This window comes from Impatiens glandulifera, chromosome 8, assembly GCF_907164915.1.
Source record: "Impatiens glandulifera chromosome 8, dImpGla2.1, whole genome shotgun sequence".
NCBI classification, from domain to species: domain Eukaryota; kingdom Viridiplantae; phylum Streptophyta; class Magnoliopsida; order Ericales; family Balsaminaceae; genus Impatiens; species Impatiens glandulifera.
In genome coordinates this window covers 41,490,620-41,518,010 of record NC_061869.1, presented here as the reverse complement: position 1 = coordinate 41,518,010, position 27,391 = coordinate 41,490,620, and positions in this window count along the sequence as shown.

Below are 27,391 nucleotides of genomic sequence, written 5' to 3'. Positions count from 1 at the left end.
GCGGGGGAGAAGTCAGAGTAGAGGTCCGGGTAACAAAGGAAATCAACGTGGTACTAGCAGCTCCGGTAAAGGGAAGTATGCTAATGTTGAGTGTTACTATTGTGGTAAAAAGGGGCACACAGTAAAGTTCTGCAGACAGGCAAAGAAAAAGAACAAGAAGAAAAACTAAAACAACCAAAACAACAATCAAAAGAAAGATGATGATGGCGGTGACAAGGTTGAAGTGAATACTATCACTAATGATTTCTTTGTTTCTTGTGATGATAATTTGGTGAACTTTGCGCATGATGAGGCGAGTTGGGTTATTGACAGTGGAGCTTCGTATCATGTTACATCACGAAGAGATTTTTATTCATCTTACACTCCAGGTGATTTTGGGGATGTCAAGATGGGAAATAGTGGGTTATCAAAGGTTGTTGGCATTGGAGAAGTCTGTTTGAAATTTGATACTGGGATGGAGTTGGTTTTACAAAATGTAAAACATGTCCCGAATATAAGATTAAATTGGTTTTCTATAGGTTTACTTGATGATGATGGGTACAACAACTACTTTGGTAATGATTTGTGGAAACTCACTCGTGGTTCTTTGATCGTGGCAAGAGGTAAAAGGTGCTCAAAGTTGTATGTGGTACAACCGAAGATCTCCAAGAGCATTGTTAATGCTGTGGAGAATGCTGACATGACTGAGATATGGCATAAGAGACTTGGCCATATGAGTGAAAAAGGCATGGCTTTGTTGTCAAAGAAGGAAGTGTTATCAGGTGTAAATGATGTCCAGTTGAAGATGTGTTCTCATTGTCTTGCAGGTAAACAAAACAGAGTTTCCTTTAAGAGGCATCCTCCCTACAGAAGAGAGAACATACTTGATCTTGTTCATTCCGATGTTTGTGGTCGTATGAAGACAAAAACACTTGGTGATTGCTCATATTTTGTCACATTCATTGATGATCACTTTCGGAAGGTATGGCTTTATACTTTGAAGTCTAAAGATCAAGTTTTAGATGTGTTTAAGCAGTTTCATGCCTCAGTTGAGAGAGAGACTGGAAAAAAGCTCAAGTGTATTCGGACAGACAATGGAGGTGAATACATTGGGCCATTTGATGCTTACTGTTAGGATCTAGGTCGCGGCTGGGGAACTACGGTCTGACCGGTTAACGCGTTTCACTTAACGGTTGGTGATTAATCCGGTTAGAGATTAACACTAGGGTTTCAATACTACACAAACTGTCACAAACCTTGAACCTAGTTCAAGTGTGGAGGTGGATTGTTTCAGGTTGAAGCATCACACACACAGGATGAATAGAACCGGATTTGGATAAAGTCGGTTTGGAGTTTGGTGGGTTCGTTTTGGGATTCAGTAATTCGGTTTAGGTAGGATCGGTTAGTATGTAAAGTCGGCAGAAAGTAAATAACAAGACAGGTTTTTATGGATGTTCGGAGATAAAACTCCTACGTCACCCCTTCCTCTCGAAACCGTGAGAAGGATATTCACTAAGGAATACACAAACACAATCCGATCGAGACTTATTTTCTGCTCGATAACACTCGTACAATTCTCACCGAAGTTGTAATCTTACTTCAAATAAACACTTAAGCTCTTTTAATTTAGGGAGATAAAGACCACTTATAGCTTGGGTTGGTGTAACTCTTAAATGTTTTCTCTTGTAACTTGTAACTTCATTTACTCCTCTTCAGCTCCTTCTTTTATAGGTGAAATGTACCAACGGTCACATTTCATCTCCTTGAATCTGATTGGTTGAGCAGAGGTTCAGTGATTCAGACATGGCGGTCTAGACTTCTAGTGTATAGGTCAAACCAGCTAGGTTTGTCTTTTACTTAATATGGCAACTGTCGGTTGGACAGTTGCCTGCACCTGGAGGGATGCGCCTCTGATTTATCCCAGAGTGGGAAGATTTTGTCGGACGATCTTCTGCAGCCTGCAGATTATCCTCAGACTTGTATGAATATGACAATACTATGATCTATCTCTTTGGTATCATCTTCAACAGATAATCAAAGTATCTATTTGCACCGATCGGTTGTTTAGGTTAAACGGATGACTTCCGGTTTTTCATATCTTCAGGTTAACTGGATGACCAACGGTTTTGGCCTTCTTTTCTGACCGTTCTTGTCTTCCTGATCGGTTAGGTTCTTGGTCAGTTGTTTTGCTTGACCGGTTGAATTACTTGACCGATCCTGATTCTTTAACCGTTCTCCTAAACAGGAAGTTTATTTCGTTAATTTCTTATTTTAACCGGTCTAATTTATCTAACAATTTCTCTCTTTTTGATTATTTTATTTAAAATATTTAAAATATTCAAAACCATGCAATGATGAAAATGTAGGCCGGTTTCTTTAATAGTTCATTTGGCCGGATTTTTGGAAAATGACTTAGAAATTTTTTTAGAAAAGTTAGAGAAAAATTGTGTTTTGAAAAAAAATTTATCTTATCAATTTCTCCCTTTTTGATTATTTTATTTAAAATATTCAAAACCATGCAAGGATGCAAATGTAGGCCGGTTTCTTTAATAGTTCATTTGGCGGATTTTTGAAAAATGACTTAGAAATTTTTTTTGAAAGTTTGAGAAAAATTGTGTTTTGAAAAAAAAATTATCTTATCAATTTCTCCCTTTTTGATTATTTTATTTAAAATATTCAAAACCATGCAAAGATGAAAATGTAGGCCGGTTTCCAAAAATACTTAATATATATATATAAACGTTTACAGAAATTCACATAAGCATTATAAGTAGAAAACTTGTATTCCTTTTTCCTAGGCATGAATTTTTCCTTTAGGTGAGCAGGTACTACTCCCCTTCCCGGATTACAGGGATCGGCGGCAAGTCTGGAGGAGGTTCCTTGACCGCCCGAGGTCCCGGTGAAAGGTGAAACCGGAACCGATCTGAGTGGAATTGCTTCGTGACCCCGCGCTCTTTTGATTAGCGGTACGGTTTCGTCATCGAGTTCGTCATCTGCTTGTGAAACCGGGTTGATTGGAGGATCAATAACCATTTCAGCAACATTGTCCAATAGTCTTGAAATTGCCGCCCTCTTGGAGGGAGCATTTCTTTTTCTGGTAGCGGGACCAGATGAGGAAGCAACCGCCTTTGACTTCTTATGAGCGTTGTCGAACTCATCGAATGCTAGCTGTTGGCCGATTAGTCGAGCCGCATCTTTATTTTTCTGAACCGTTATGGCCGGTGCAACGTTTTCTACTGTTTGCATATGTCCGGCCAGCTCCGCACCCGCCTGTACCGTTTCCTTTTGAATCCGGACTTGCTCGTCATCGGCATCTTGAATCTTTTGAGCCGCGAGTTCATTCGCTTCTTCAAGTGCTTTGTCGGCTGCTAGCTTTGCCGCTACCATCTCCGCCAGTTGTTCGGTGACCGCTTTTAGATCAGCCTCGGTTTTGGCATGCTTCTCCTCAAGCATTACCATTTTCTCAAGTATAGATCCGGCCTGGGCACCGGATTGAGACAGATCCCCTTCAATCTTGTTCAGCCTTTGATCGGTTGTTATGAGGTGTAGGTCAATCAAACCGACCTTTTGGTTGGTATGAGCGATATCGGTCTCCAACTTTGAGTTACGGTCTCCAATATCGGTTTCCTTTATTTTCTTTTGCCACGGCAAGATGGCTCCGTTGACAAATTCTTAGATTATGTCCTTAACCATTTCCTCTGTTACAGCCGTCGCCGATGTATTGTCGGTTTGCGGAGATGCGTGCTGATCAGTGGGCGGTGTACCCGTCCCGAGTTCGGTGTCGTTGATTACGGGTTCCTGTTGAGGGGAGATATGCTCGGATTCGGCCGGATTCGGACCGCCATCATCCTCAGAATTAGATCTCGAGAAGATTGACACCTGTTGTTGCTCGGGTTCCGCTTCCAACCGTGCCAGCTCGTCGGTCAGTTCCTGTTCTTTAACTGTTAGTATATCCAACACCAAGATCTCGAACTGGGATTCCTCTATCCCTGGGATGTGCTTTTCACGAAGATGTTGAATATGATCGGTGAGTTCTAGTAACTAGGCATGCGGTTCGACCATTCTAGTTCTTCGAAGAGCGGTCACGACGCTCTTAGCCTTTGTAAGGTTGATGACTTCCGTTTCCATCTCAACTAGTTTTTCGTATCTTCGGTCAACAGGATGATCCGATAGCATGTTGGTGTAGAAGATTTCCTACCGGTTCAGAGCCCATTTAAAGTAGACGTCGCTCGCGGCGTGAGCTTGACGTAAATTTCGTTCATGATTTGTGTGACGAGGTCATCGCCCATTTGTTGAATGCTTTCATCAGTGGTTTTATTTCCTTTCGGTCGCCTACCTGAACCGGTTTCAGTATCATCAGTTCTGGCCGATTATTCTTCGACCACCTTCTCTTTCCCTTTCCCAGACCGATCTGCCTCGGTGTGGTGTGAGAGAGTTCGGCCAGAGCTGGATGCCGAATTTTCCGTATTGAGGGTGTCGGACTGAGGATTAGCCGACCCAGTCAGTTGCTGATCCGCCTTGCTTCCGGATTTTTCTTTTGCCGGAGTCTTTTTCTTCTTAGGTTGTGACTTCCTTAATAAAATGAGTGGATTTTATAATCTTAATTGGAGGAATGAAGACACTCGGGCCGGTTTCGGCATTGAAATGGCGCATTAGCTTCCCAAGGGGAACGACGTATCCCCACGACCGTCTTGAAGATGGATCCGTCATCTCAGAGAAGTTAGAAAAGATTACCTTAGGCCAGTTGATTTTAATGCCATTAATCAAACCGGCTATCGTTTCGATCTTCAACCGGGTGAGGCTATCATAGTTGCCTCCCCTTCTTTTAACCGATTTTGATAGGATCTCGTAGAGCGGTCTATATTCCGGTTTCAGGGAATTTTTCTTACTAGACACCGCTATCGGTTCTTTGGTGTCCGAGATGTCGCGGCAGACCGCTTGGAATGTTTCCTCGTCTGTGGATACCGAAAAATCACTTCCTCTGGTCGGTAAGTGGAGAACTTCAGCAACCGACTCTTGTGTGAGTTCAAACGATTTTCCGCCGATTGTTGCGGATATAACTCCATTTCTGTGGACAGTGGTTTGAAAGAACTCGGTTACCGCGTCTTGATATAGAACGAACGGTCCGTTCAAGAAGTGTTCAAGACCGGAAGCGGATATAAGATCTAGCACCCGTTTAGCTTCCGCTGATCCATTTGTTCTAATTTCTTCGAAGTCAACCTGGAAGATATGGGTGAAAAGCACAGATTTGCGACCCATTGTGAGTTGGAGAGACTGATAGATCGAGAGCGTGAGAGATTTGAGAGATTTGAAAGCTAGAGAGACAAAGCAGTTTCGTGTAAGAATGAGATAAAATGACTAAGGACCATATTTATAGTCGCGGGTTGGAATTTCAACCGCCGCGAACTGTCACATCAAGTTTGGGCGGGAAATTTCCCTCCAAGATGTTTTTGGGCGGCAAGTCTGGGCGGCAAACATTGAGCGGGAATGCGGTTATCTTTGTAACCGTTGATTCAGAGAGCGGTATTGTATTGTAATCGTTTGATTTATGAGACGGTTATTTAACTGGAAATGAAGCGGTTAGCCTTTTTAACCGATTGATCATTTTAACCGATATTTTAACCTTGTGATTTTATCCTAGTATTCGAACTTAGTAATTTAAATGATCAGTTGATTAAAAGAAAAGGACATAATAGACATCGATACAAAGATCTGTTTAAAGTACACAAGATAAAAGATTATAAATTATGTAACGATTATTTTAGAGACTTTGTCCTCCACCACTTCCTCGTTGAGAACATTTGAGAGGTACACCGGAGTACCCGGTCCAAGATTTGGATGGTGTGTACGAATGAGCGGCTTATGTGGGGGGCATAGCTGAAACCTTTCTTTGTCTCGACCATGGTCTTCAGGTTATTGAAGATGACCGATGACCAGTTGATGGGGGTGTTGCTGATGATGTAGGTCATCATGTCGAAGACTTTCTTAGAATATTGTTGGTTCGGAGATTGGCAGATGATAGATCGGTTGACGATCTCGTGAAGGAGTTGGATGTGATGGGCGATGCGGGTTTTTAGACCGTAGTTCTTCACCGGTACTTCGGTTCCGGAGAACATTTCCGCATAGTCAACCGCTGCACTCCTCACCCGGGATGGGAAGTCGGAGAACCCTTCAGTGGGCAGATTGAACATCCGGGAGAATTCGCTTTCGTGAAGAACAAAGATGTGGTTTTTCACGATGGAAGTAATGGCATTGCCGGATATGGCTGCATTATTGAAGAATTCCATTACCTTTGGAATGAACACGGGTCCGGATTCTTCGAGAAAATCACAAAGGCCGGTGTCGATGAGGGATTCAAAGAGGAGTTCTTTCACTTCAAGATCCTCAATCTTGAGGACGGAGTCGAAATCGATGCATAGATAATTTTTAGAGTACGGTTAGACAATCTTTCAAATCTTGCTAAGAGAGAGAGAGTTTAAGAGATTATAAGTTGTTTAGAGGTATGCTGAATTGATAAAGGGGTTCCTTATATAGATTTGAGATTGGAGGGAAAATAGGAGCATTTAATGCTAATATTCCGTTTTGTCTTATTAGTGTTGGGAATATTTATGTTTCCAAAACTCCTTGGGAAGGAGTTACTTTTGACCGGTTGTGGAACTCAAAGAGGGGAATCTAGTTAGGAAGTAACTAGGTTTGTGTAATTTCCCATTTAGTTAGAAAAAGTTACTTTTCATTAATGAAAGTGGAGTTACAACAAACCGAAAGAAACACAGAGATTAACCGAAAAGATCATAATGGAGTAGGATGACAATACAGGCAGTACATACAGCAAAATGACCGGTTGTAGGAAGGAGTGACTTAATTGCCGAAGGAGTTAACATGTCGGTTCTTCCTTTTCCAGGCTTTCTCGAACCGCTCATAGAACGAGTCAGCAACTTCCCTGGTTATGACCTGGACCTGGTTTAGCCCTTCGCCCGGATAGAGCGGAACCCCGAGTTCCATGAGTAGACAGCTGATCTGGGGAATGAGGCCGGTATGGCGAGTGGTGATCATCCAGATCAAGACATCGAACAACACCCTAGACCAGTTGACCGACGTATCTGTTGTGATAGCGGGCAACATGTTGAAAACTGTGGCACAATAAGTATTGGTCACATCCTTACCTAGGATGCCCCGACCGATGATATCATTGAGAAGCTGGTATTTAGCCCTCAATGATGACCTAGCACCGTGGTCACTGACCGGACGGTTCGACCGAGAGAAGTTCAGAGAGATTTCGCCCTTTAGTTCGGCCGAAACGTTTAGATCAGTAAGCCCTTGCTTCGGAATATCGAAGCACCGGGCAAAGTCACTTTCCGAGAAATCAAACACCGTTCCTCTAACCCTTGATTGAATAAGGGTGTCAAAGTACGGGGTGCCGCGGAAGATCCTTGCGTTGTAGAAGAACTCCAGAACGGTTTCAGGGAAGATGACATGTTTGTCATCTAAAAAGGATTTTAGACCGGTGTCTTCAAGAGACTTGATCATTTTGAATATCTCGTAGTGCTCTGTTCTTTGAGCGGAGTTGAAATCAACATGGAGAATGTTTTGAAACTGAGACATTTTTGTCTTAGTGAGATGATAAGTTGATACTTGTGGATATTTTGTCTGATATTTACCTAACTTATATATTAGTGGAGGGATGATAGTATTATCCAGTGTATAGTAGGTGATTTAATCTATTAACCATAGGATAAAGCATATTGCATGAAATAAGTATGTCTACAACCTAGGATGTGAGTCAAAGGCCTGGACGGTGAAAGATATCATATCTTCACGTCTTTTAAGGTATGACCATTTTGTTTTGAAAAGGTATCTTTTCAGAACAGGTACATCTAAACACAGATAATTGTGCCAATTCTGTTCGGAAGCCAAATAATCCAGAGTATATTATTTCCAAACCGGTCGGTTTTCAGTCATTGATCTCGATGCGGTTAATTAGTGTAAGCACTAAGTAACCGGTTGGTTTACTGTGACTGATAGACAAAGCGGTTCTTCAATAAGTACGATGGTAAATTCGGTTTCCGACAGTTTAGGAAGAACTGTCGGTTTTGTCTGTCCGAACCGATTTTCCTTGTAGACATTTGAGGGTTTAAGAAATGAGCTGATTAATATCGGTTAAACCGAGTATGTTTCTGAAGTAAGAAAACTTAGCTTCCTGTAGGGGCTTTGTGAAGATATCGGCTACTTGTTGTTCTGTTGATACGTATTCTAGCCGGATATGCTTCAACATAACATGTTCCCGGATGAAGTGATGCCTTATGTCGATGTGCTTGGTTCTATAGTGTAAGACCGGATTGTACGTGATTGCTATGGCACTCGTGTTATCACAGAAAATTGGGGACTCTTCGGCGGTGATACCGAAGTCCTTCAGTTGTTGTTGGATCCATAGGAGTTGTGAACAGCAACTTCCGGCTGCCAGATATTCAGCTTCTGCGGTTGATGTGACAACCGATGTTTGCTTCTGGTTGTGCCATGAGACAAGCCGATCACCTGGGAATTGGCATGTTCCGCTGGTACTTTTTTCTGTCAACTTTACAACCCGCATAGTCTGCATCCGAGTAACTTGTGAGGTTGAAAGATGAGTCCTTTGGATACCACAGACCGACTTCCGGGGTTCCCTTTAGGTATTTCAAGATTCGCTTAGCGGCTGTATAGTGAGACTGTTTTGGATTAGCCTGGAATATTCCACATACTCCGACTGCAAATAGTATATCCGGTCTACTTGCTGTCAGGTATAACAGTGAACCGATAATTCCGCGATAGGCCGTTAGGTCTACTACCTGATCGTCATCATCCTTGTCCAATTTGATTGATGAACTCATTGGAGTAGCCGCGGAGGAGCATGTGTCCATTCCAAATTTCTTTAGAAATTCCTTTGTGTATTTGGGTTGACTTATGAAAGTTCCTCCTTCGAGCTGTTTAACTTGAAGGCCTAGGAAGAAACTCAATTCTCCCATCATACTCATCTCAAACTTGTTAGTCATTAAGGTTGAGAATTTATCACATAGCTTAGGATCGGTTGAACCGAAGATGATATCATCAACATATATTTGAACAAGTAGGATATGCTCTTTTTTCTCAAATTTAAATAGTGTTTTATCCACCGAACCTATGGTGAAATCATGTTTTAATAGAAATGCGGTTAGTGTATCATACCAAGCTCTAGGAGCTTGTTTCAAACCGTACAATGCTTTGTTTAAGCGGTATACATGATGAGGTAGGTCAGCATTTTTGAAACCGGGTGGTTGTTCAACATATACTTCCTCACGTAGGTCACCATTCAAAAATGCACTTTTAACATCCATTTGAAAAATCTTAAAAATTTTGAAAGCAGCAAAGGCTAGAAAAATCCTAATGGCTTCAATCCTAACTACAGGGGAAAATGATTCTTCAAAATCAATGCCTTCTTCCTGTTTGTATCCTTGTGCCACTAATCTGGCTTTGTTCCTCGTAACCAAACCGTCTTCATTGAGTTTATTTCTGAATACCCATCTTGTTCCTATGACCGATTGATCTTTCGGTCTAAGGACTAGGTACCAGACTTTGTTACTCTCAAACTGGTTTAACTCTTCTTGCATTCCCAAGATTCAATCCGGATCTAACAATGCTTCATCCACCCTTTTCGGCTCAATCTGGGATATGAAAGCGGAATTAAAGTATTCCTTCAGTATTTATTGCCTAGTTTAAACGGGTTTTGAAGGGTCACCTATAATTAGCTTATGAGGGTGATTAGTGTTCCTTTTAAGATTCGGTTCAGGAGTGTCTATCAAATTGCCGTTTATTTGATCAAGGCTGGACATATCAGTAGGCTGAACAATGATGTCAGACCGACCGACTTCCTCAGTTCGGACTGAGGTGTCAGCTTCCTGTTGTGTAGCAGCTTGATACGGCTGGGTTTCATCATCACCCATTTGGTCATGGACAAACCGTCTGAAAACAGGAACCTCATCTTCACTATCAGAATGAATATTGTTATTTTCCAATCTGTTGTGTAAATCAAAGGATGATGCAGTGTTACTTTCAACCGATTTATCGAATACGACATGAAGAGATTCCTCCACGGTTAAAGTTCTAGTGTTATACACTCTATAAGATTTACTAACTCCTGAGTAACCTAACATGATCCCAATATCGGATTTTACATCAAAAGCAGATAGGTAATTTTTGCCATTTATGTGAATGTAACATTTACAACCGAAAATTTTAAGATACCTAAGGTTAGGAATCCTATCAAAGTATACTTTATACGGTATTTTGTTGTGAAACTTGTTAATCAAAGATCGGTTTTGGGGGTAACATGCAGTATTGATAGTCTCAGCCCAGAATTTTTTAGCAACACCTGAATCGGCTATCATGGACCTTGCAGCTTCCTTGAGAGTTCGGATTATTCTATCGGCCAGACCGTTCTGTTGAGGAGTTCTAGCACTAGACAACTCGTGTCTAATGCCGGATTCATCAAGAAATGCATTTAGAGTACTATTTGTAAATTCGGTTCCTCTATCACTCCTAATGCTATTTATGCGTGTTGATTTTTCATTTTGCAAACGTTTAAGCAATGCAATTAAATTTGATGCGGTTTCACTTTTAGATGCCAAAAATATTACCCATGTATACCTAGAATAATCATCAACAACTACCATAGTATAGAGCATACCGCCTAGGCTGATGACCCTAATTGGTCCAAATAAATCCATGTGAAGAAGATCTAAGCATCGGTTAGACTGAATGTGTCCTTTACTCTTAAAGGTTTACTTAGTTTGTTTACCCATTTGTCACGCTGAACAAACCATATCCTTATTGAATACTATATCAGGAATTCCTTCAACCAGCTTTTTACCGCGGATATAGTTTAAGGTTTTTAGGTTTAGATGGTTTAGATGGTTTTTAGGTTTCTAGGTTTGATCGGTTTTAGCTACCATGCAAACAGGATGTTCTACTTTATTTTTCCAATCTACCTTGTATATATTTCCTAACCTATTTCCAGTTAGTAGTATGTTCCCCTGAGAGTTTTTAACTAAGCATGCATGTTTAAGAAATTCTATAGTGTATCCAGCATCACACATCTGACTAATGCTTAGCAGGTTAAAGTGTAGGTTTTTAACTAAAAGTACATTATCAATTGTTAAATTACCATGGACAATCTTACCCTTGCCCACAGTTCTACCTCTTGAGTTATCACCGAAGACAATTATTGCACCGGTTTCTATTCTAATGTCGGTTAGAAGGTTGTTGTTTTTAGTCATGTGTCTGGAGCAACTGCTGTCCAGGTACCACTCGGAGTTTCCTAGCCGTTTCTTCATATCCTGCAAAATATACATATTTACAACTATTTGGTACCCACATTTACTTGGGTCCACAAGTGATTAGTCCCTTAGGTATCCAGACTTTAATAAGTCGGACAACTTTCCCGGTTATGGTTCTAACTAGTTTTCCTATACTCGGTTTGACGTCTTTCTGTTTTCCTAAGAGTGCCTTATTCGGAGGTGGCCTTTAGTTTATCCTATGTGGTCATGGATCGGCTTGCTTACCTTTGGGCCGATTGGCTTTCCTTTTCTCAAGATGAAGCCATTTTTCGGAGTCAGTTGGACTTACATAGGTTATTTCGTCGTCCGATTTTGAATCTCTCTGTTCCTCATCATCGGTTAAGGAGCTCTTGACAAATCTTACAAAGGGAAGGTTGTCTTTTGTAAGCTTCATTTTGTCCAAATGGTTCCGGTTGGCGGATTTGCTGTTTTTGTATCCCAGACCAAACATGCACTTGGGATGTCTCTTGTACCTAGACATCTGGTTCACCATTTCACTGGATCTTTTCCATGCGGCTATTTGATACCGGGTTCGGGCATCTTCCTCTTCGGTCAGCTCTTGAACTGACTCCTTGAGTTGTTTGGTCTTAGAGGATAGTTCAGGTGCTATCTCGGTTTCTAGGATTTTATCAGTTTGGATGATTTTTGGTTCGGTCAAGGTTGATGTTATGGGGTCGGTTCTAAAGTTGAGTTGGGTTGGTATTAGTGTTAATAGGTTCTTATACTCTGCTACCATGTCATTCAGTGCATTAAATAACTCATCTTTAGTAAATTCCTCACAGGGAGAGTCAAATACTTGTTCCTCATTTGCCATGAGACATGTGAGTTCATCATCACTGTCACTGTGGGCCCATAAGCTTCCTCCATCATCGGCTATCAGTGCTTTCTGAACTTCACTTCCTTCACCGGTTTGTTGATAGTTATTTCGGTGATTCTGATCGTCCGGTTTTCGGTCATCCCGCCTCGGTTTTCTACATTCCCACCTGAAATGTCCCAAACAATTGCAATTATAACATCTAACATTAGATTTATCACTGTAGTTATAGTTGTTGTTGTTTGTCGGTTGACTTCTTTTCATGAATCTGCCAAATTTCTGTGCAAGCATTGCCATAGCATCCTCGGTAAACTGTTTAGCGGTTCTGATTGGTGCAGGAGCAACCGGTTCTATGGATGTGACTAATGCTTTAGTGGAGGTTGAGGCTGAAACTTCATCTTCAATCCTAGATCTCATTTCAAACTCATATGCCTTAAGATCTTCGAATACATCGTGTAGCTTCATCTTGCTTAGGCAGTTTGATTCCCTCATCACCATCGTCTTTATGTCCCATGCACTTGGAAGAGACCTTAATGCTTTCATGATGATTTCCTTGTTATCATACTTCTTTCCAAGAGTTGATAGCTCGTCTATCACATCTGTGAACCGGTCACTGTACTCCCTCATTGTTTCTCCCGGTTTCATCTTAATGTTTTCAAACTTTTGGGTATCCACCATTATCTTGTTTTCCTTGATTCTTTCGTTTCCCTCATGAATTTGAATCACCGTTTCCCATATTTCCTTTGCGGTTTTACAATATCTGACCTTACAAAACGTATTCCTGTCCAAACCGTTAATGATACAGTTTCTAGCATGATTGTCCAGATTATTTCTTCTCCTGTCTTCTTTTGTCCATTCCTCCATATCTTTATCAATCTTTATCGGTCCTTCAGTCAGGATGAACTGCATCTCGTCATCCATGGTGATTAAGTGCAGGTACATGCGTGCCTTCCAGTTGACAAAATCCTCACCTTCTAGAATTGGAGGCTTATCGAGAGACATGCTTGCTTGAGTATTGAAACTAACTACTCTGATACCAATTGTTAGGATCTAGGTCGCAGCTGGGGAACCAGGGTCTGACCGGTTAACGCGTTTCACTTAACGGTTGGTGATTAATCCAGTTAGAGATTAACACTAGGGTTTCAATACTACACAAACTATCACAAACCCTTGAACCTAGTTCAAGTGCGGAAGTGGTTTATTTCAGGTTGAAGTAGCACACACACAGGATGAATAGAACCGGATTTGGATAAAGTCGGTTTGGAGTTTGGTGGGTCTGTTTTGGGATTCAGTAAGTCGGTTTAGGTAGGGTCGGTTAGTATGTAAAGCCGGCAGAAAGTAAATAACAAGATAGGTTTTTATGGATGTTCGGAGATAAAACTCCTACGTCACACCTTTCTCTCGAAACCGCGAGAAGGATATTCACTAAGGAATACACAAACACAATCTGATCGAGACTTATTTTATGCTCGATAACACTCGTACAATTCTCACCGAAGTTGTAATCTTACTTCAAATACACACTTAAGCTCTTTTAATTTATAGAGATAAAGACCACTTATAGCTTGGGTTGGTGTAACTCTTAAATGTTTTCTCTTGTAACTTGTAACTGCATTTACTCCTCTTCAGCTCCTTCTTTTATAGGTGAAATGTGCCAACGGTCACATTTCATCTCCTTGAATATGATTGGTTGAGCAGAGGTTCAATGATTCAGACCTGGCGGTCTAGACTTCCAGTGTATAGGTCAAACCGGCTAGGTTTGTCTTTTACTTAATATGGAAACTGTCGGTTGGACAGTTGCCTGCACCTGGAGGGTTGCGCCTCTAATTTATCCCAGAGTGGGAAGATCTTGTTGGACGATCTTCTGCAGCCTGCAGATTATCCTCAAACTTGTATGAATATGGCAATAATATGATCTGTCCATTTGGTATCATCTTCGACAGATACTCAAAGTATCTATTTGCACCGATCGGTTGTTTAGGTTAACCGGATGACTTCCGGTTTTTTATAGCTTCAGGTTAACCGGATGACCAAAGGTTTTGGCCTTCTTTTCTGACCGGTCTTGTCTTCCTGATTGGTTAGGTTCTTGGCCGGTTGTGTTGCTTGACCGGTTGAATTACTTGACCGATCCTGATTCTGTAACCGTTCTCCTGCACAGGAAGTTTATTTCGTTAAGTTCTTATTTTAACCGGTCTAATTTATCTAACACTTACTGTAGAGAGCATGGTATTCGGCATCAAAAGACTCCTCCAAAGACACCACAGTTGAATGGCTTAGTAAAGCGGATGAACAGAACATTAGTTGAGAGATTTAGATGTTTGCTTTCACATTCAGGGTTACCGCGTTCCTTTTGGGGTGAAGCGTTGAACACGGCTGTACATGTTATTAATCTAACCCCTTGTGTTCCTTTGAAGTTTGATGTTCTTAATAGGGTTTGGAGCCGCAAAGATGTTTCTTACAGTCACTTGCGAGTCTTTGGATGTAAGGCATTTGTGCATATTCCAAAAGATGAAAGGTCAAAGCTTGATGTGAAGTCTAAGCTTTGCGCGTTCCTCGGCTATGGCGATGATGAGTTTGGATATAGGCTTTATGATCCAGTTCAGAAGAAGCTTGTTCGAAACCGGGATGTTGTATTTATTGAAGATCAGATTTTGAAGGATGTTGAGAAGACAAAGACAATTCCTCGACATATTGATGATCTTATTGATTTGGGTCCAGTTCCTCTACAACATATTGACACAAAGGTTGGAGATGATGTTCCTATTGATGACCATGGTACTGATGATGTTGATGCTCAAGAGCAAGATGTAGATGAAGTTGTTCATCCAGAGTTACCAGTTCCAGACATGCCACCATGTGTTCCACTCAGACGGTCTACGAGAGATCGTCATCCTTCTGTACGTTATTTTGCAAATGAGTATGTTCTTCTCACTGATGAGGGGGAGCCTGAGTGTTATGCAGAAGCTATAGAAGATGAGCACAAGAAAGAATGGGCTAAAGCTATGCAAGATGAGATGGATTCCTTGTACAAGAACAATACTTATGAGTTGGTGAAGTTGCCTAAAGGCAAGAGAGCATTGAAGAACAAGTGGGTTTATAAGGTGAAGACTGATGAGTTCACCTCATAACCCTGATATAAAGCTAGATTGGTGGTCAAAGGATTCAGCCAAAAAAATGTATTGATTTCGATGAGATTTTCTCTTCGGTTATGAAGATGGGTTCTATTCGGGTGGTTCTCGGTTTAGTGGTCAGTCTTGATCTTAAGGTTGAGCAGATGGATGTCAAGACTGCTTTCCTTCATGGTGAATTGGATAAGGAAATCTACATGGAGCATCCTGAAGGGTTTCAGGTAGAAGGTAAAGAAGACTATGTGTGTAGACGTCAGAAAAGTCTATAAGGGCTGAAGCAGGCACCGAGACAGTGGTATAAGAAGTTTGAGTCTGTTATGGGGGAGCAAGGCTACCGAAAGACTACTTCAGATCATTGCGTTTTCTTTCAGAGGTTTGGTGATGATGATTTCATCATTTTATTGATTTATGTTGATGACATGCTTATCGTTGGCAAGAATGCATGAAGAATTGCTAAGTTGAAACAGCAGTTGAGCAAGTCTTTTGCAATGAAAGACTTGGGGCCAGTGAAACAGATTCTTGGGTTACGGATCACTCGAGATAGAGCTTCCAAGAAGTTGCACATGTCACAAGAGCGATACATTGAGAAGGTGCTTTGTAGGTTCAACATGGACAAAGCTAAAGTGGTTAGTTCTCCTCTTACTACCAACTTTAAGCTAACATGTAAAGATTGTCCTACTTCAAAGGAGGACATTGAAGATATGGATAAGGTTCCATATGCCTCAGCGGTTGGTAGCTTGATGTATTCTATGGTATGTACAAGGCCAGATTTAGCTCATGTAGTTGGTGTTGTTAGTCGGTTTCTGTCAAATCCTGGTAGGAAGCATTGAGAATCAATTAAATGGATTCTCAGATATCTGCACGGTACTTCCAAATTGGGTATCACATTTGGAAATGAAAAGTCGGTGCTTATGAGATACACAGATTCTGATATGGCTGGAAATAAGGATAACATGAAATCCACTTCTAGATATTTGATGACATTTGCAGGGGAGCTGTTTCATGGCAATCAAGATTGCAAAAGTGTGTGGCCTTATCGACAACAGAGGCTGAGTATATGGCAACAACGGAAGTTTGCAAAGAACTATTGTGGGTGAAAAGATTTCTGCAGGAGCTTGACTTCAAGCAACAACGCTATGTGGTTCTCTGTGATAATCAAATTGCAATACACCTTGCTAAGAATTCCATGTTTCATAAAAGAACGAAACATATTGATGTGCGATATTATTGGATTAGAGAATCTCTTGAAGATGGGTTGTTCAAACTTGATAAAGTTCACACTGATGATAATGGTTATGATATGTTGACAAAGGCATTTACAAGGGAAAAGTTGAAGGTGTGTTGTTCGATCGCCGGGATGGCGAACTCTTCCTCATAGTCAGGAAAAGGGGGAGATTTGTTGGGGTTTTTTGTTTCCTTAGTCCATGAGGAAAAGCCCAGCAAATAGGCCCATATTAGGACCCCACTAATTCACTTATTTGGGAGCAATATAAAAGGGGAGAAAGCTTCTTTTGCAAGAAAAAAGAGCAAAAGAAAAAGAGAGAAAATCAAGAAAGAAAAGAGAAAATCAAGAAAGAAAAGAGAGAAAAACTTCAAGTTCCAGCAGCCTTAGTGTTTTGATGATTTCCGGAGTTTGCACCGTTGGATCGTCCTAAATTTTGGACAGCAGCTTCACAACTTCTGGGCCAACATTCTGGACGGTGGAGATCGAATTCTAAGATCTGGAGGTCGGGGTTTTGTTACCGGAACCGTAGCAGTTGTTTTTGGTGATATTCTTTCTTTCTTGTTCTTTGATTATTTCTATATCCTTGATGTGCATGTTTCCAAGGGTATTATGAATTTGTATGCCTCTAGTATTTTCTAGAGAAAACGTTTTTATTACTCTCTTGCTGGTGATAGTGGATTTTAAGCGGCACTAGGTGTCCCGTGGTTTTTACCCATTGAGGGGTTTTCCACGCTAAAATTCTGTGTTGTTTGTGTGTGCTTTCTTGGTGTGTTACTCACTGTTTTAGGGCTGTGCAAAATATCATTTTTCATACCTATTTGTTAGTTTCCTCACAGGTTTAAACGGTTTGGGAAAGTGTTGTCAAACGAAGGATAAATTCCGCATTTTGTTGTTTACCGTTGTGGTGTATTTCCATCACAGCCAACTTGAATCTCCTTTTTTATTCAACTCAAATGGTGCATCCTAGACCGAGTTATGATTTTTCAAAGTTTTTCTTCTATTCAACCTTCGAAAGTAATATAGTTTCTTATTTTCATGTTTGAGTATTTACCGAAAAGGCCCGTGTTGACCAAGAAAACGGTTGCATCAAGACGTGTCATTACATGTACCAGTTTCACTACGGACAACCTGGGGTGAGTTGTAAAGAGAACCAGGAGGTCTTCTTTATACCATTGGAAATATAACTTAAATGGCTTTACAATTATAGCTCATTAACCAAAAATGGTCCAATGGTTCGAAAGGTGTGAATTTTATAAGTGTAGCCTACATCTAGTTAATTAGCCTCTATGATCTAGATTTGGAGCATTGATTCCCTTGTATTGATTAGTCTAGTGATCTAATTGTCGATCCAAGTATTGAAATTGGTGTCATTCGAAAGGTATGTGGATAAGCTTCTCAACCCAAGTTGAATCACCCAAATCCATGAACTATAACCCAAGTTATGGATTTATGATTGAAAGGGTGTCCGGATTGACTTTCATTTAGACACATTTTCTTTCTGTCATCCAAGTTAGAAGATCTTAACACAAACCTTGCTCAAATGGTTCTTGTAGAGGACTCATTTTTACCTTTCTAAAACATCCAAAATGGTCAAATTCTATTGAATATTGAGGCCTTTGCGAATTATAGAAGTTCCAAGTCCATTAGGAGCTCATTGTCATTCAAGGCTCAAATTCACCTCTTCAAATAAACCCCTCTTTCAAATTCGAAATCTTCAAAAATCCGGTCAAACTTCTTCCAGTTGATATGTGCTTGACCCTCCTTTGACCTGGCTTGACTCGCCAGTTGTCGAGTTGAATCATTAGTTTGACCATTTTCTTCGATTTCTCATCTTTTGAGCATCTTCTACACATATTTGCAAATATCAACATTATGCTCAAAACTCCATATTTTTCAAAACGTACAATATGAACGTGTCACAAATTCCGACAATCGAGTCGTTATGAAAAACGGTGATTGGACCCATAACCGGGCTTCAAAATGAACATTTAGTACATTTTCTCCAACAGTAATATTATACTCAAAATTCATGATTTCTCGTGCCGGTTATTTTAGAGGTACAATGGGACTCATGAGTTGAGCATTTTTGAAATTTGTCCTTTGGATCATCGTTTTTAGGCTTTTTGAGCCGACTTTCAAAAGACATTTTTAATTTTTTGATTTTCCCGATCCAATAAAAAAGCATGAGTATTATATTATACTTGATTTTTTATTAGATATCTAAGGTGTAAAAATGGGATGTCTACAGAAGACAATAATACTTTTTAGAATACTTATTGGTCTAGGATATGGGCATGTTAGGGAGTAGTTGTTCCCGAACATGGCCATGTTAAAGACCAATTATTCCCGAAATGGCCATGTAAGGGAGCAATTATTCCCGAATATGGCCATGTTAAATACCAATTGTTCCCAATCATGGCCATGTTCGGGAGCAATTTCTCAAGTTCCTAACTAACAACGAGGTATCATCTTCTCCAAATATAATTCAACTAAGCTTTCAATTTCTAAATGTCCATTATTGTATGTATTACTATACCATGTTCTCAAATCTCCTAACTTAAAAACAGAAGAATGAATAAAAACAGTTTCAAAATATTAAATCAAGTTCCCGTACATGATTAGTTTGGGACCAATTGGTCCTTAAAATGATCATGTATTTGACCAATCCCTAAAATGAAAATTCAAGTTTTGTCATGTATCTTCTACAACTGTTATTGATAGATTTTCCAAATTCATTCGTAACAAATTCTATAAACTAATAACTCAAATTTCCTAACTCAGATACAGAAACAAGAAAACACAACTAAATACAGTTTCCAAATATTAAATCAAGTTCCTCAACATTGACATGTTCGGAAAACCCTAACTATAACTACAGGGAACTTACCTAGTGTTGGACATGGATGTAGTTGAAAAAATCTGATTCTCCTGAAAAGTAAAAATAAAACGATTTTAGGGTTTTTGTTGTTCGCAAACATTGTTATTCGACATTGATTTTAGGACTTACCATTTTTGAAGCTCGGAATGAAGATGAAATCGCCAAAGTCCGAAGTCGCGGAAGAAAGAAAGGTTCGAAAATGAAGAAGAAATCGCTGAAGTCGGGAAGGGGAAGAAAGAAGACGAATAATTAGAAAATTGAGAGAGTGAGAAAGAGAGGGAATGAAGAGGGAGGGATTAAAAAAATTTAAAACAAATTTTTTCTCTCTCATCCATCCACCATGGCTTTTTTTCCACGGTGGAAGTCGTTGGGGGGGGGGGGGGGGTTCGCTGCCTTAGTGTCGATGTCCCTTATATTTTTTGTAGTGTAATGGGTTCTAATTAAAATGAATTCCATGGTTCTAAACATTTTTTATATCAGATTTATTCTAATTTTAAATCTTTTAGGTAAAACTCTTTCAACATAACATATATACTTGAATTAATTCATATATAAAGAATTACAAATAATTTTCTTCTCTTGGTAAATAAACATTTACAAGATTCATTAACAAAAAAAAATAACCTTATCACTGTCATAAACTTTTTAAGAAAGTATCCTATGTCAATAAACAACTTTACCTCAAAAATATAAAGTATATATTATGTGTGAGACAATTTTGTTTGGAATTCCCAATTATTTAAAGAAATCTTTGGTAGGAAAAGGCATAATCTATTGAAGCTTGGCTTTTATTTGGTGACAACACTGAAAAGACTGGAAACTATATATACACATATAATTACTCAAAACCTGATTATTAGTTTAAATGAAATACGTCTTGATTTTAAGTTTTACTTCCGAGAATAAACTCATTTAAGTTAAATGTGGTCATATTACTAACTTTGAGCATACAAGACTTGATTTGATGTTCAAATATGATAAAATTAAAAGATGATGTTATATCCAAAATTTGGTATGACATAAATATAAATTTTGCAATAAAAAGCATATTTCCCCCCACATAAATAATCAAACGGTAATAAATCATGATAAACTCTAAAACTCACTTAATTCCAAAATAAATAACCTGTAAATATTTTAGGCAATAAAAAACATTGAACGTGTAGACCAACAATTAGTGATTAGAAACAAATGAACCCATCAAACGTATATAGGTTGAGATGCAATTAAAGGAAATTTGAAAAATAGTAAAAGAAAAAAAAATCATTAACCTTTAAATCGACCAAAAATCTAATAATTATATCATGTCTTTATATTTCTCATAATTTTGTTTTGTTTTCTTATAAAAGGTCATTTTTATGCATAATTTGTTTATTTTCTAAATATCGTTTTTCTCTTCGATTGCAACCATTTATTTTCATTTCAAGCAAATTCTTTTTAAAATATCTAATAAATTGAATTGAAAGTCCGAATTGTAAATTATGTGTGAAGTGACAATTTTGTTAGGACTTCCCAATTATTTAAAAAAATCTTTGATAGGGAAAGGCAAAATTTATTAAAGCTTGGTTTTTGTTTGGTGACAACACTGAAAAGACTGGAAATTATATATACACATATAATTACTTAAAACCTGATTATTAGATTAAATAAAAACGTTAAGTTTCACTTTCAAGTAAAAACTCATAAAAGTTAAATGTGGTCATCTTACTAACTTTGAGTGTACAAGACTTAATTTGATAATCAAATATGATAAAATTAAGAGATGATGTTATATCTAAAATTTGGTATGACATAAACTAAAATTTTCAAAAAAAAAAAATTCCCCCCACATAAATAATCAAACTGTAAATTAATCATGATAAACTCTAATACTCACTTGATTCCAAAATTAATAACCTGTAAATATTTGAGGCAATAAAAGACATGGTAATAAAAGACATGGAACGTACCAACCATTAGTGATTAGATACAAATGAACCCTAAAAAACAAATATAGATTGAGATGCTGATAAAGAAAAATAGTAAAAGAAAAAATATAATTAACCTTTAAATTGATCAAGGATCTAATAATTATATCATGTCTTTATATTTCTCATCATTTTATTTTGTTTTCTTATAAAAGGTCATTCTGATGCATAAATTGTGTATTTACTAAATATCGTTTTTTATTCTATTGCAACCATTTATTTTCATTTCATGCAAATTGTTCTTAAACCATCTAATAAATTGAATTGAAAGTCAGAATTGTTAATAAGGTGTGAAGTGACAATTTTGTTTGGACTTCCCAATTATTTAAAGAAATTTTTGGTAGGGAAAGGCAAAATCTATTGAAGCTTGGCTTTTGTTTGGTGACAACACTTAAAAGACTGGAAATTATATATACACATATAATTACTCAAAACCTGATTATTAGTTTAAATGAAAAACGTCTTGATTTTTTTTGGGAAAAACGACTTAGCAAAATTTCATTAAAATTCCTAAAAATGGGAAAACAAACCACGAGTTTAAGAGATCATTCTAGACAGACCTAGAATAATTTTGAAGTCTTAGCATTTTGAATAAAAGTTAAAAAGCTAAAAACGTAAATGAATTATCTGATTACAATAATTTCAATTATAGTGAGTTTAAAAACGGTAAATTCCAATTCCTACAGATATTCCAGTTCTGCTCCGTGCTTAGAATTCTTCTCCACGTTCCCGTGAGGGCGCTGCAATCTGATACAATATCTTTCAATAACTCTTCAATGCTCCTGCGGGTTCTGCCATATACTCTTGCATTCCGTTTTTGCCAAATGTTATACACCACTTCTCCAAAGCCGCACTTGAACACGCTTATTGCAAATCTATTTCCCTTGGCTTTGAGTAGTGCTGCATCTTTGATTTCATTCCATTCACTCGAGAAACTGATTAGCTCCAGGCTTTTATAGAATCTATTCCAAAGCTCTGAAGCAATACATCAGCTCCCGAATAGGTGATCTATGGTTTCTTCATTTCCTCTACATAGAAGATAGCTCGCGTCCGGGATGCTCATATACTTTCTGATACGATCATGAGTGCCGAGTCTTTCCCAGAAGGCGAGCCATAGGATGAATTGGTGTCTAGGGATAATCTTCTTTTACCATACAAGAGGAGCCCATTCTACTTTCTGCGCTTTTCCCGGGTTACCTCCCATATTTTCTTCGATACCAGCTTCCCATTGTCCTCAGCTTTCCATTCATGAATATTCGGTCTATCTTGTAGTTGTATGTTACTTATATGATCAAGTATCCTCTGTCTTTCTGGATTTCATTTCAGGAGTGAGTCTCAATTCCCGTTTTTAATGTCTCTGATTTTCGCTTCTATGTAGTCCCTTCTGATGCGGGTATTTTGAAAATCCTCCTTGTGGATGATAGACTGGTTTTCAAACTAGGGGTCATGCCAGAATAGAGTGCATTTCCCGTCCCCTAGCCGGATGTCATAAAAATCTGTAATATCGCTTCTTAGTTTAAGAATCTTTTTTAGAGACCAGCTCATACCTTCATGAATTTTGCAGGTCTAGATGCTAGTTTCGTATTTCATAAACCTCGTATGCACCTATTTGATCCATAGTGACACATGATTGTGCTCCAAAGCCCATAGATGCTTGAAGGTGAGAGCCTTATTCCACTCGATACAGTTCTTCAAGTCGATGCCTCCCTCGTCCTTCGGTTTGCAAAGAGCGGTCCATTTGACTTTTTTTCCTCCTCTTCTGCTACTGCCCCAGATAAAGTTCCTCATAAGCGTGTCGAGCTCCTTCATTACCTTCTTCGGAATGATCATTTGCGGCGCCCAGTAGCCAACTATGCCCATGACCACGGTTTTGATAAGTTTGATCCTCCCTATATAAGAAAGTTTTTTCGCTGCCCAGCTAGATATCGTGTTTTTTACCTTTTCAATCAGCGCCTTGTAGTGTGAGATCTCGATCTGTTTCGCGGTTAACGGAATTCCTAAGTACCTTACGGGAAAACTGTCTTCCTTGATAGCCATGATGTTGAAGATGTCCTATTTTGTTTTGTCCTTCACACTTCCATAAAATGCCACACTTTTGCTTTCATTAATAGTTAAACATGTAACCTCAGAAAAGAACGTTAGCGCAGCCCTAATAGTTTTAATGGAATCAATGTCTGCGTGCGCTAGAATGAACAAATCATCAACAAAGCATAAATGGGTTACCTCCTCTGCCCCACATAATGGTGAAAGATGTATGGACGATTCTTTCGGAACATCGCGAAGATGCTCTCAAAGATCGCCATGATAGCAACGAAAAGGTAAGAAGAGAGGGGTCCACTTGCCTTACCCCATTTTCACCCTGGAAATAGCCTCCGTGGACTCCATTGACGCTAACAACAAAACAAGTTGATGAAACGCACTACATAATCCAATAAATAAAAATCAAAGGAAAAGCATATACAACCAGAAAGTCCCGAATGGCTTCCCATCTAACAGAGTCGAAAGCTTTCTTGATATCTCTTTTGAAAGTCACTCTCGGGGATATTTTCAAAACGTCTTGATTTTAAGTTTCACTTTCGAGTAAAAACTCATTTAAGTTAAATGTGGTCATCTTACTAACTTTGAGCATACAAGACTTGATTTGATATTCAAATATGATAAAATAAAGAGATGATGTTATATCTAAAATTTGGTATGGCATTAACTAAAATTTTCAAAAAAAAAAAAATATTCCCCCAAGTAAACAATCTAACTGTAAATTAATCATGATAAACTCTAAAACTCACTTGATTCCAAAATAAATAACCTGTAAATATTTTAGGCAATAAAAGATATGGAACGTGCAGACCAACAATTATTGATTAGAAACAAATGAACCCCAAAAAACATATATAGGTTGAGATGCAGATAAAGAAAATTCCAAAAATAGTAAAAGAAAAAAATAATTAACCTTTAAATCGATCAAGGATCTAATAATTATATCATGTCTTTATATTTCTCATCATTTTGTTTTGTTTTCTTATACAAGGTCATTCTGATGCATAAATTGTTTATTTACTAAATATCGTTTTTTATTCGATTGCAACCATTTATTTTCATTTCAAGCAAATTGTTCTTAAACCATCTAATAAATTGAATTGAAAGTCAAAATTGTAAATTAGGTGTGAAGTGACAATTTTGTTTGAAATTCCTAATTATCTAAACAAATCTTTGGTAGGGAAAGACAAAATCTATCGAAGCTTGGATTTTGTTTGATGAAAACAGTTAAAAGACTGGAAATTATATATACATATATAATTACTCAAAACCTGATTATTAGTTTAAATGAAAAACGTCTTGATTTTAAGTTTCACCTCAGAGTAAAAACTCATTTAAGTTAAATGGGTCGTCTTACTAACTTTGAGCATACAAGACTTGATTTGATGTTCAAACATGATAAAATTAAGATATGATGTTATATCTAAAATTTGGTATGACATAAATTAAAATTTTCAAAGAAAAAGCATATTTCCCCCCACATAAATAATCAATCTGTAAATTAATCATAAACTATAAACTGTAAATTAATCATGATAAATTCTAAAACTCACTTGATTCCAAAATAAATAATCTATAAATATTTTAGGCAATAAAAGACATGGAAATAAAAGACATGGAACGTGCAGACCAACCATTAGTGATTAGATACAAATGAACCCTAAAAAAAAATATAGGTTGAGATGCTGATAAAGAAAATTCCTAAAATAGTAAAAGAAAAAAATAATTAACCTTTAAATCGATCAAGGATCTAACAGTTATATCATGTCTTTATATTTCTCATCATTTTGTTTTGTTTTCTTTTAAAAGGTCATTCTGATGCATAAATTGTGTATTTACTAAATATCGATTTTTATTCTATTGCAACCATTTATTTTCATTTCAGGCAAATTGTTCTTAAACCATTTAATAAATTGAATTGAAAGTCAGAATTGTAAATTAGGTGTGAAGTGACAATTTTGTTTGGACTTCCCAATTATTTACAGAAATCTTTAGTAGGGAAATGCAAAATCTATTGAAGCTTGGCTTTTGTTTGGTGACAACACTGAAAAGACTGGAAATTATATATACACATATAATTACTCAAAACCTGATTATTAGTTTAAATGAAAAACGTCTTGATTTTAAGTTTCACTTTCGAGTAAAAACTCATTTAAGTTAAATGTGGCCATCTTACTAACTTTAAGAATACAAGACTTGATTTGATATTCAAATATGATAAAATTAAGAGATGATGTTATATCTAAAATTTGTTATGACATAAACTAAAATTTTCACAAAAAAAAATTACCCACATAAATAATCAAATTGTAAATTAATAATGATAAACTCTAAAACTCACTTGATTCCAAAATAAATAACATGTAAATATTTTAGGCAATAAAAGACATGGAACGTGAAGACCAACAATTAGTGATTAGAAACAAATGAACCCAAAAAAACTTATATAGTTTGAGATGCAGATAAAGAAAAATCAAAAAATAGTAAAAGAAAAAAAAATAATTAACCTTTAAATTAATCAAGAATCTAATAATTATATCATGTCTTTATATTTCTCATCATTATCATTATGTTTTGTTTTCTTATACACGGTCATTCTGATGCATAAATTGTGTATTTACTAAATATCGTTTTTTATTCGATTGCAACCATTTATTTCATTTCAAGTAAATTGTTCTTAAACCATCTAATAAATTGAATGGAAAGTCAGAATTGTAAATTAGGTGTGAAGTGACAATTTTGTTTGGAATTCTTAATTATCTAAACAAATCTTTGGCAAGGAAAGACAAAATGTATTGAAGCTTGGATTTTGTTTGATGACAAGAGTTAAAATACTGGAAATTATATATACACATACAATTACTCAAAACCTGATTATTAGTTTAAATGAAAAACGTCTTGATTTTAATTTTCACTTCCGAGTAAAAACTCATTTAAGTTAGATGGGGTCATCTTACTAACTTTGAGCATACAAGACTTGATTTGATATTCAAACATGATAAAATTAAGAGATGATGTTATATCTAAAATTTGGTATGATATAAAATGAAATTTTGAAAGAAAAAGCATATTTTCCCATATAAATAATTAAACTGTAAATTAATCATGAGAAACTTTAAGACTCCTTGATTTCAAAATAAATAACCTGTAAATATTTTAGGCAATAAATAACATTCCAAAAATAGTAAAAGAAAAAAAATCACTAACATTTAAATCCATAAGGATCTAATAATTATATCATGTGTTTAAATTTCTAATAATTTTGTTTTGTTTTCTTTTACAAGGTTATTCTGATGCATAAATTGTGTATTTTTTAAATATCGATTTTCTCTTCGATTGCAACCATTTATTTTCATTTCAAGCAAATTGTTCTTAAAATATCTAATAAATTGAATTGAAAGTCAGAATTTTAAAGTCATATTAACTTGAAAAAAAGGTTGTGTATTAGAAAATATTAAGAATTGTTTAAGTTTAACGAATTTTTTTTTAAAATGATAAAAATAAAAAATATTAATATAAAAAAAGTAATACAAATATGTTCCTAACATATTATCCAGTTTCCATATCATCGAAAATAATTATTAATTTCGTGACCTTTTCCATCTATTTTTTTAGAACGAATATAGAAAATGTAAACAATAATATAATTATAAATAATATAATTGGATGTGTGCAATTATTGAAATTTCAATTAATTGTTTCCAACGAGATAGTTAGTATATTCTTTCATATAAATAAAATAGAGTCTTCAAATAACTTTTAATTTAGCTTATTCCAAATTAATAATGAGTCTGTTTGAAAACAACATCTCTTGATGTAGTAGAATGTTGCTCTAGCTGCATGAGTAATGATATAAAAATTGTAAAAAAAATTATGGATAACATTATTAATTTTATTTTAAATCTTTTTAAGTTTATAGGCAGGTCAATTCATAATCCGACCAAAATATCTATTTACTCTCACATATATATTTAAATTAACCACCGAACTCGACCCAAAAATTAAAACACTTTGAAAA